The sequence below is a fragment of the Micrasema longulum genome, unplaced genomic scaffold (assembly GCF_059751315.1).
Source record: "Micrasema longulum isolate JH-2025_06_02 unplaced genomic scaffold, ASM5975131v1 h1tg000039l, whole genome shotgun sequence".
Classification (NCBI taxonomy): domain Eukaryota; kingdom Metazoa; phylum Arthropoda; class Insecta; order Trichoptera; family Brachycentridae; genus Micrasema; species Micrasema longulum.
Genome location: NW_028277246.1, coordinates 677,207 through 689,227, shown reverse-complemented (window position 1 = coordinate 689,227; position 12,021 = coordinate 677,207). Strand labels below are relative to the sequence as shown.

General features: G+C 32.1%; 1 protein-coding gene across 2 annotated transcripts in view; it reads right to left on the bottom strand.

Annotated features, from left to right (window-relative positions):
* The window catches only part of LOC148285378 (alpha-tocopherol transfer protein-like), a 44,875-nt gene extending 34,026 nt beyond the window's left edge, over nucleotides 1–10,849 (bottom strand). The window contains exon 1 of one of the 2 annotated variants that reach the window (XM_088226250.1): nucleotides 10,733–10,849. The gene's annotated coding sequence lies outside the window, so the exon portion shown is untranslated. Of the gene's footprint in view, nucleotides 1–10,603 lie in introns of both variants that reach the window. The other variant, XM_088226259.1, reaches the window with a different exon arrangement.
* Nucleotides 10,850–12,021: the final 1,172 nt, after the last annotated feature.

The following is a 12,021-nucleotide window of genomic DNA, read 5'->3' as shown; positions in this document are numbered from 1 at the left end:
TTAGTTTATTTTGCTATAACAGAGCTAATTCATATTTTTATAAATTATGGAAAAGGAATTATTAATCAATATGCTTCGATGTTTTTTAGTAGAATATTCCGTCCTTTGCTCGTGGTAACACGGTGTAACATCACCGTGCCTAAAGAAAATATTTACCAAAGTTTTTTTAAGAGTGATTGAAAGAAGAAATCCGATAAGATCGTAAAACAAGCTCGTCAGAAGGTATTTTTTTCATTGTCTCTCTGTCAAAATAGTTATATTTATTTAACAACATTTTGAGTTTGTCCAAATTTTTGTAGACAAGGACTGGATTCATTAACATTACTGTTTATATTAACATATTACAACAGAGATGAAGAACATTTAAGAGAAGGTAATATAGAAGTCTAGGCATCTACAGGGCTTATGACCTGTCAATGGCTGGTTTAGGTGGCCACTTTACACACTGTGTAACATTCACCATTCTGCCTATATTTGAACATATACATTCCTTCAATTCTTTCATCTGTTGATGTTTGTGAAGTTAAAGAGCTGAAACCTTTATTTATGCGAGTGAGATTCATCTAATTGAATTATTTCACCCACATACTAGGCAAAGCCTGAAAATATTATTTTTTATTTTTCCTGATTATTTGATATACTTATCTATAAGAGTTTATTTAATAGCTTGTAGATTGGTTTAAATAATATTCATTTTTTTATAATTCGACAGTAGCCAAGCAATATTTCTAAAACAAAGAAAGTGCAAAAAAAAATTGTCCCAACAAATTTTTGCTTCTTTTAAATCAATAATTCAGTTGGACCTCGCTTGAAAAATACCAGATTGAATGCTGGTTAAGTTAGCAATATGAAGAATTTCTAGGAAGTAATGTTAGTTACTCAGTGACCTAGTTTGTTATAATATTTACCATAAAGTCTATCTCGTCTAGCTCGTATTACATGCATCAGAAAATAGTAAAAGATCTTGCGCAAGATTTTACCCAATGAATAAAGTGTAGTTTTATAAAATAATTGGGTATAATCTGTGGTCAAACTCAGACGAATTGGAATACGTCCTTCTTTTAACAAATATTTGAACCGAGATCTGCGCGTGCTCAGACAAATTGGAATACGTCCTTCTTTTAACAAATATTTGAACCGAGATCTGCGCGGGCACGTCCCAAGCCTTTACTGTTAACTATTAACTTAAACTGATTGTGTCAAAATATTTTATCAATAATGTAGCCATTGAAAAAGCCCATTTTACTAAAGATCTAAGTGTTACTTTTGATACTAAGTTAAATTTCTCACATCACTATGAAAATATATCCAATAAGGCTATGAAAATGTTGGGTTTTGTTATTCGTAACACTCAGCATTTTCAAAATATTGAAACAAATGTAATTTTTTGTTGTTCTATTGTATGATCACAGCTAGAGTATGCATCTGCAGTTTGGAGTCCTGTTTATTACTGCAACTCATATAATCTTGAACGAGTACAGAGAACGATTTTAAGATATATTCAATTTAAATTAGGTCTGTATGTGTCAGAAATAAATTATAAATCCCTGATGACTGCTTTAAATTTACCATTACTGTCAAGCAGGAGGAAAATAAATAACCTCTTGTTTATTTATCAATTATTAAATAATAAAATAGATTGCCCCAATCTGTTACCTTTAATAAACTTTCGTATTCCACATAGACCAACAAGACTTAATTTTTCGTTTTACATCATGGTACTAATTATTCGTTAATTCACCGATTATTTGCATGCAGTAACTTGCAAATCAATACAGTGATGATTTAAATTTATTTTATACCATGCCGCTGGTGATCAAGTCCTGTGTTTTGAAAAAGAATTAACAATTAAAAATTCAAATAATGATTAGTTCTTTACTTTTGTTTAAACTCTGTACTCTTGTAGGTATAATTATTTTTTAAATTTATCATTGTTTAATATTGATATTTATATAAACCACGAAGTAAACTTTTTAACTTTCCTTTTAAAGCACTTCCTTTTTTTTTTCTTCTCTTCCTCTTTTTTGAAAACTGCTATTTTCTTTTATTTACCTTTTTTTAATAAAGGTAAATATTTATATTTGTTAAGGATATAATATTGCTTTTTTATATATAAATACTGTTTACCATTGTATACTTTTCTCGATGTTTTTGTTCCTTTTTTATAATATGTTATTTTTTGTTGAATTTTATTCACCGGTTTTATTGTAATTATGTAAAAGGTTCTTGGAATCGTAAACAAATAAATAAACTGTCAACGCGTATTTGTTGTTGCTAGCTTCATTTTTTTATCTTTAATATTATTTGTTTCACTTCACGCTTGCTGTTCTTTTCTGGATGTATTGATTTTCGATAAGGTTCACGGTCCATGTTATTTTAAAAACCTGATGTTGATTGATGATCGCAGGATAATATTTTGCTTATTGTCAGTAATTGCGTCGTGAGAAAATCGCGTTATGTGAACTGTGAAATCAATCTGTCACGGCGCAGAAAACATCTACATACTGTGCATGCTTCTGCATAATCTTCAATCCGAGAAACTTGTCGGGGAAAAACCGAAAATAAAATGGCCCAAGATTTGGCATAAGAATTATTAAAATTTTGTAAGGTTTCCAATATACAATATACATATTCCAGTCTACACACGTGCGTTTCCAGGAATTCTCCAGCAGCCAGTGGACCACATGGTGACGGTATCTACCTACTGTCTACAAAAGATTCTCTTCGGACATCTATCTCCCTTTGTTAACCATGGAGTTGATACAGTGCTTTATTTATTTAGTTTTTATTGCTTACTTCTTGGCATGAACACTTGACAAACTTACTACTATGCGCTATTTTTTGTAAATTTATTGATATCATTCTAACTTTGCTAGAATTCCACTCGTTCACGCGCTTTGCAGCTGCACGATGATTGGTTATCTAGCTTTCATATATCAACTTTAAAATATCTTAATTTTGTAAATGGGGTCTAGAATTCCAATCGTCTATGCGCTTAGTAGCTGCAAGACGTGTTGTAATCTTACTTCTTTTTACTATTCATATTATTTTTATTTTTTTAGTATCATTAACACACTAAATTTATTTGTCAATTTTTAAAATGTGTAAATGGGGGCTAAATTTCTAACTGTCTATGCGCTCTGTAGCTGCAAGACGTCCTGTAATCTAGCTCCTATCTGTTATAATTTTTGATTAATCTTAATTGAAAACGAGGAGCTAGAATCCCAACCGTCCATGCGCTCTGTAGCTGCAAGACGTACTGGGATATTTATTAATTGTACAGCGCCCTTGAGGTGATTTTCACAAAAATGGCGCTATATAAATTATCCAACCATATATATAAAATACTATAATTGGATTTAATTCTACATGAATTTTTTTCAAGAGTTTGTGTAAAATGTGACGTATTTCGTCTTGTTCGGACATTATCAATATAACTAAAATATAAACAAAGTTTCCCTATCTACTAATAATAATTTAATACTAACAAAAATTGGATGGATATGGATAGTGCAGCTTGGTAGAGGTAAAATGGATTGTCTCATTCGCCCAAACCAATATTGAATCAACTGTTACACAAATGTTTACTATTTATTGTTTATTCATTTATTTTACAGAAACAAACAGTCAATAATGATATAATCACATAAAAAGATGCAGTTTAAAGACAGACCAGCAAAGTTTCTAAATTATTATAAATAATTAAATTGTTGTAAAACAAAAGGGTGTGTTTGTGTGTATTTGTATGAGAGTAAGTGTAGAGGTGTGTTTGAATGTATTTGTATAGAAGTAAGTGTTCATGTGTGTGTAAGGGTGAGCATCATTCAATTACAAATGGGAGCGTATCGCAGACAGAGTCTTAATTTATTTTTAAATAAATTAAGGGGCATGTTAAATATATCAATAGATGAAAAAAGGAGTAAAAGTTGAGCAAGAATGATAGAGAAAGTAGTGTTTGTTGTGAATAGTGCGTTCTTATGTTTCTGTTATTTTATTGTGCGTTTTATAATATGAATAATTAAGGTATACATAAATTAAATATAAGAATAAATATGTAGAGCTTAAAACTGTTTATACATTTTGTTAATAATCTCCGTATATTAAGTCTTCATTGTATATTCTCACATGCAAAAATAAAAATAAAAGTATATTGTTAAGGGTCTTAGGCACGGGTAACCCCGGTGCGGTCACATTATTTTTATTATTAATCACTGTATACAATTGAAAAAAATGAATTAATAAATGAATTAGTTAAGCATAAAGCGAAACTTTGTAAATATTTAAGTGAGTTTGAAAATGTCCTAACAAGACAAAACTCATCACATTATACACTCTTGTATGTTTGAAAAATAAAAGTCGAATGAAATTAAATAAAAATATTTAATTTTGGATACCATACGAAATTTTATTATGGAATTTTACCAATTATCTGCACACACAATAAACAATATTTATTTTACAAGAAACTGCACATCTTGCTCAAGATCTTGCATATTTTTTTAATCTATGTAATACAAACGTAAGAAATTCTTACAAAATAAACAATATACTACCATTGCGTACTTGGGTACAATTTTTCCTATATTAATATAAAAATATTACAAATAGGCACCTGTTATAAACATTATATTTTCTATATTTGCGGATGACTTGTTTTATTTTCCGCCTCATGGTCTAAAGGTCAGCGCGTTTGAAAGTATTCTAACCATTCATGGGCTATGTAGCTGGAAGACGTGATGGGACACTCTTTGTACAGTGCTCTTTACGCGATTTTCAGAAAAAAATGGCAATAAATAAATTATCCATTTTATTAATTGAAATGTTAATGTATTTAAAATTAATATGGTAATAGCACTGGGTATAATTATCGTGTAGCATTTCAGAGATTGCCAGAGGGAAAAAAATGGCCATTTAAGCATATTCACGGTTTTTCAGGGCCAGACCATGAATCTTCAGAGATACATTCCTCATGGTAAGCTTTAAAAAAAAATCCCTACAAAATTTTTCCAAAAAGTCATTTAATTTTTTTTTTTTTTTATGATCTCAAAATGGAGTTAATCTTTAATTTCTCGAACAAGCATCCCCTTTGCAAACCCCTACCCCTCCCCGATGAAAAAATAATTGCGATAAAAACGTATTTGACCAACGCCAACGAAGCGAAACGCACCAGACGCGGACAGGGAAGCGGCTGGGTAGGAGATGGGTAGGGGCTTGTAGAGGGACTGCTTGTCCGAGAAATTAAGGAATTACTATATTTTTTATGAAATGCTTTTTTATAAAAAAAATAGTAGGATTTTTTTAAAGCTTATCATGAGGAATGTTTTTCTGAAGTTTTGCCGTCTGACCCTGAAAACCCGTGTATAACCGTATTAATTTTTTCTCGCATATTTTATATGGTGAATAACGAATGAACACTGTCGTATTTTATTGTCTCTAGAGCGACACCTAAAGCGCAAGACTGATCACCATACTTTCACGAAGTAAATAATTTAAGTATGCTGTTGGCCAATTGCAGTTCCCTATGTACCGTCGGGTGCAGATGATAGTACCACGATGTTCTGTACCGTAATTTATCATCATTTTTGGCCTGTCATGGTACAAAAAAAACAATGAGGATGTTCAGTGCTACAGGAAGTTAGATATAAAAAATATTTTTTTACGCACGATAATTACAGCATTGAATTGCACGACGAAGTTTCTTGAAAATGTAAAAAAAAAACTTACTACTTTAAAACATTCACACTCTATCACTTCTTCACAATATTTTAAATAATCCCACTTCGCCTGTTTATCTGAGAGAGCTCTTTCAACCTCTATCACAACTTGGACTATTTTTTAGTTCTTGTAACGAGAGAACCCTTTTAATATCATTTTACCGCTCTTATTTTCTTGCCTCTTCTTTCACAGTAGTAGCTGCTTGGCTGTTGAACAATCTACCCACTAATGTTAGAGACGCCCATTTTTTATTTACATTTAAATCAAGATAGAAATGTCAATATCTAAATATTTGAGTTGTTTCTCTCTCTTCCTTCTGTCCTTCCCATCTCCTCTCCTCTCTTCATAGTATAGTGTTAACTTTTTAAGATATTTTATTAAGCTAATTTTTGTTTTTAATTTTGTATAAAATTATAAGATAAAATATGTATAATTCCTTAGAATATGTCTATGTTCTTGTAATTTTCTCAAACTGAACGGTTTGGAAAGACAGGAAAAAATTGCCTTAAGACAATATGCCCGCCATGAAAAAATGTAAAATGAATAAACAATACATTGAACGTCGCCACTAGTTTTTGCAAATCACCCAATATTAGAGTATTGTGATAGATTTCCGGTTTATGAGAATTCACCAATCAGCAAAACTCACCGAAAAAAACTTGGGACGTCACACGCGGAGTAACTTTATAAACATCAAAATCCATAGCGCTGATAATACGATATAAATAATAATAATAAAATATTTTGCTTCGTATGATTGTTCAATAACAAATCATCATCATTAGTGCATCTAATGGTGCATAGGGCATTGCATTGGTACACTAATCGCTTGATTTTTTTTTGTTGTATAAATGTAAGATGATCAGTCTTACGCTTCAGGTGCCAGTCCAGTGACTATGAAATAATGTTCTAGTGTAAAAAAAGCATTTTAAATAAATGTTTTATGTCAACCATGTCGGGAATCAAACCCGAGACCTCTTGCATGATAGGCAAATGCAGTGACCACTACACTACGGGGCCGACAGTTATTAACAAGTAAAAAAAAAAAAATTAATTATTGAATTTCCTCATTGGTTCGAATGCGAATCGACCGCTCTTAGAGTGCGTCGCGGTCGAGTGGTTATCGTTAGCCTGCACGCTATAGTCTCGGGTTCGTTCATACCCGTATAATTAAGAAGAATATTTTAGGTGAAACTCGGCTGCCGCATTTCTAATTGAAAAGCGCATTACTGGTTCGAAGACCCAATTGGAAATAGTTGGTGATTAAGCTTAAATATTATCACGCCATGGTCAGTTGAAATATGAAATGAATTATACACATGCAATTTGCAGGTAAGCCGGAAAGATATTGATTAGACATTTACAGGCGTTTGATTAGAATGCAATTAAAACGCCGATAGCAAAATCTTTTCCCTCTTCCGTTTCTCATGGCAAAAAAAACTGCATTTTCATACTTTTGTAGGTAGTGAGCTCCTACATCAGATGGAGATGACAGACGTAATGCTTTCATTACATGTTGAATAAAACAAAAAAAATGGTTTGGTAGATTTGAAGTGTGACAGTTACGACGATTACTTTAAATGAAGTTCAGTGATACGGGAAATGGGATATTAAAAATGTTTTCTTAAGCGCGGTAAAAATAAGAGCGTTTAATTCTAGACAGTAGTTTATCGAAAATGTATAAAAAAAGTACCAAAAATGGTTTGTAAACTGCTTTGAACTACGTCACAAGTTCTCTAAAATCAAATAAAAATTAACTAGTTGTTGATTTAAGAAGATTTTTTCGTTTTCTTATTTTAGTTAAGCTATTGTGATCTATATTTGGTGATAAAGGAATAGTTACTTTGCATATTTTGGATTAATTTTAATAAAAAGTTAAATTAACCTTTCCCTTCTTGTCCTTAACAATTGTGGTGCTGTGTAGTCACTACACATTAATAAAATAAGAGATTTAAAAAGGGAAAAATGAAATGTTTATAGGGAATGGCTTTAATTAACTAAAATTTAATTCAAAGATGATAATATTTCAAATCTAACTGCTGAAAATATAAAAAAAACTATTGGATATCGCTAACGACTCGGGTGAAACGTGCACCCACGCCAACTTCCAGAGAGCTACTAAGTAGCTATATAGTACTGGACTACGTGACTGACTGAGAGTATACTTTTGATAATATTTGTAATTTATAGCGTAAATTCTTTACTATTTTCTTCATACGCAACAATGCGAAATATTGGTATACTGTGAGTAAAATTTAACCCCGATTTTAGATAAAATGCTTTTTTTGTGCCTAATAAGTACTTATTATTTAATAACAAATTATTTCAGTCGATACGTAAATGTGTAATAAAGGAATACTGAAGATCTAAACCCAATATTTATTATATTTATAAAGATATTATAGTTATTAGACGCAATGTGTACTAGCTACACATCACCGGGGAAGGAGGGTTAATAGTATGCTATGATATGATTTACTCACTAAATGTGATTTTTTTAATAGTATCGAATATTCTCAAAAAGTAACAAAATTTCGCTACACTGTCTCCGAGTCGCATCTTAATCTCGAGACTCAAATTTGTGTAGAGACAAGAAGCCCAACGTTAACCTTAATAACTCTCTGGGGATTAAATCCAGTCCTGGTCTGCATAAATTTCGACAAACTCAAAATATTGCTGATAATATTTTTATAAACATTGCCCTGGAAAAAAATACCCGGTCAGCACCATGCAAAGTAACTGATAAAAGGGTACTCGCAAAGTTTTGATTTCGACCTAATAAACCTCAGCCTCATCAAGTGAGGGTTATCACTAGAGCCCGCCCAGGGTACGGCAGATTAAGCAAACACCTTGCTAGAATGATCCTTTCCCAAACTTCTAGATGTAGGTTCTGCAGCGAAGATGAGGAAACACCTATACACATTCAATGTGAGTGTGATGCTTTGCATCATAAACGGAGCCTCATCCTCGGGGGACCATTGGTTAAACCTGAAGATGTTAAAGAGCTAGCCCCCTACCAAATAGCCCGATACTTTACGAATCTGGGCTTGGAGGGCGAGAACTATTCACGGGGACCCGTCACAATAGATCTTCACAGGTCGCAGTGATGTCAGAAATATGCATAGCACTGATCTCTACAACTAAGAATATGAAAATAAGAACGAAGCATTTTAATTTGTTAGTTAACGGAGGATTTTCCCATCCTATCAGCATTCCCTTTCCGCACCTAAAGGGCACTTAATTAGTACACCAATTGCAACAGCGTATTTGATAAAAAAATATTACTTGAAGGTAAGATGATCAGTCTTACGCTTCAGGTACCAGTCCAGAGACACTGAAACATTCTGGTGTGAAAACACACTTTTAAATAAATATTTTATATCAACCATGTCGGGAATCGAACCCAAGACCTCTAGCGTGGTAGGTAAACGCGCTGACCATTACACCACAAGGCCGAAAAATCATAGACAATTTAAACATAATTGGAGTGGTAAAATAGATATTGTGAAATTGACTTCACCTGTCATAAAAATAGGTGTAAAAACTTTCAAAAATTTTTTTCGATTCACTCAATAAATCGTATATTTTGATGTAAAGCGAATTAATGGGTTTATTTTTGCAACTCTGCAGATATTAATTAACGGTCGATATGTTATTAATTACAGTCATAAATGAATATTTGTTTAATTGATTTTAACTAAAAATCACTTATAAATTGCGACTCATCCAACGCATTTTTAAAACTTTTAACTAATAACAATTTTCTAGGTCAACAATGTCTTGAGTTTGTCCAAATTTTTGTAGACAAGGACTGGATTCAACCCCCTACGAAGCTGTTAAGATTATCATTTTACAATAGATATGACGAATATTTTTGAGAGGGGGATATGGAAGTGTAGGCATTTACAAGGCCTATGAGCTGTCTTTGGCTGTTTTTCCTGTCTGATGCAACAATTTTAAATCTTAATAACTCCTTAGATAAGAAATCTAGCCAGTCTGCAAAACATCCAGATATACTCAAAACATTGTTGAATTAACCAACTGATAAAAGAAGTATAAAAATTGTTAAATTGTTTTTTGGCGTTGCCTAGTAGATAAATTGGTTCAGCCGGATGAATCTCATCCACATGATAAAGGTTTCAGATTTTTTACTTTACAAAAGTCAATAGAGCGAAGAGTTGAGGAAATATGGATGTTAAAACATAGGCGAAATGGTGATATTATACAGTGTGTAAAGTGGCCACTTAAATTAGCCAGTGACAGGTCATAAGCCCTGTAAATGCCTAGACTTTCATAATCTCTACTCAAAAATGTTTTTTCTCTCTGTTGTATAAAATTTAGACGGTAAGATTCCACCAAATGGTGACAATAAAAAACACAATTTAAATATTTAAATGGGTTTTTTAACTGCAATATTGTTGCATTTAGTCGTTGGGTTGAAGCGTTAGACTGACCAACTTGTACTACTATGAATTCTGTGCTTTATGCACTTTATGTATTTTGTTATTGTATAATTTCTTTAAAATATGTATGTATTTCAAGTAATTAATAATGTGTACAGTACGAGTATATTAATATTTCATACTAGTTTTTTTTTATTTTTAATATTTTTATTTCTAAGCACTCTTTATACCACATATATGTAAATGGCAGAAATGCCGTATATAAATAAATAAATAAATAAATAAATAAATAAGGTAGATGCGCGTACCAGAAATATTACGATAGTAGTAAAAACATTTAAAGTTAAATCCCAAGGAGCGAATCTCGAACTGGTTGGTACATTGCAAAAACTCTGAATTCCTAACAACTTTTGCAATATGTACAAATATCTTCCAATCCAATAGCGAACACTTCCTTCAGTTTCATAATACACTTTCATACTTACCATAAACGGCACCAGAAAACAAATAAATACAACTCAAATCACTAGACGAATAGTAACAAAATAAACTAGAAGTAGACACAAAACATGAAATACAATAGCACATAAAGAAAGCGGTTTTGCAATATACACCTTTTGTGAGAGAAAACTGGAATCAAACTGACGTTGGCCGCTGATAAGTCAAAACGCGAAAGGTGTCTCAACTAGCACTGACAACTCTCAACTGCAAAATATCGAGAAAATCGTGGCTTTTATGCGGGAAACACACTTCTACAAAATGGCGGACAGGCGGCAACTAAAATGGCGGCACTGACGATAAAAACCCAACCAAACATTCTCTTCTTTGCACACTTTTTCACAGTTGGTTATTCCTTTTTCATGTCGTGCGCACATTAATGGTTAATTTAATTGTGATTTCAGGATTGTACGGCATGCAGTATCGTGTATGCGTTATTACTAAGTAGTTTGAATTATTCAAATCAAAATGAAAATTTGTAAGAAGTTACATGGTGTCCATTTTGGACACTCCATCTATTAAAAGATATTTAAAAAAAAGGACATTTGTTAAAGGAAAATTAAACTATAGCCATTTCCTAAAGTGAACACTCTTAACTATTAGTTTTGCTGCAGTTTTCACTGCTTTTATAAATTTATTTTTAATGTATTTATTAAATCATCAAATTTTTTGTCTTGCTTCCTGACATGCAAAGAAATTATATACAGTAACCTTCATAAAAGTGAAATTTATTTATTTATTTAATGCGCAAAATACACCATTTTATCATAGAGCACATTTATATTTAATGTCCCGACTTGTTAGAAAATTCCGTGTTAAGTCGGGACTCTTCTATACAGAAATCAAAAACATTTATTAACATGTTAAACAATATACAAAATAATAATAGAAAATTTTTAAAAATATGTAAAAAAAATAGTCAGGTATTTCATGTTATTTAGTATGGAATTGGAAAAATAATGATGAAAGTTGGTAAAATGGTGTCGAAATGCGATCTCTTAGGCGAATGTGTGGTAAAACGATGTATGACAGGGTTACGAATGATGAAATAAGGTGAGTGTAAATCTGAGTCAAGTATAATTGATAAGATTAAGAAAGGGTCTCTGAGATGGTTTGGTCACGTAGAACGAATGGACGATGAAAAATGGTAAAACAAGTATATATGGCGAAAATGAACGGCAACGTGAGACGAGGACGACCAAAGAAGACGTGGCATGATCAGATAAACCAAAATCAAAAGCAGACAGAACCGATGGGCATGTATGACAAGATGTATGAATGTGGAAGAAGGTAGGAATGTATGCCAGGATAGACGTGTGTGGCGGTCCATTTTCTCTGCCTATCCCTACGGGGAAATGGCGTGATGGTAGTAGTAGTAGTAGTTAAAAATAATAATTTGATAAAA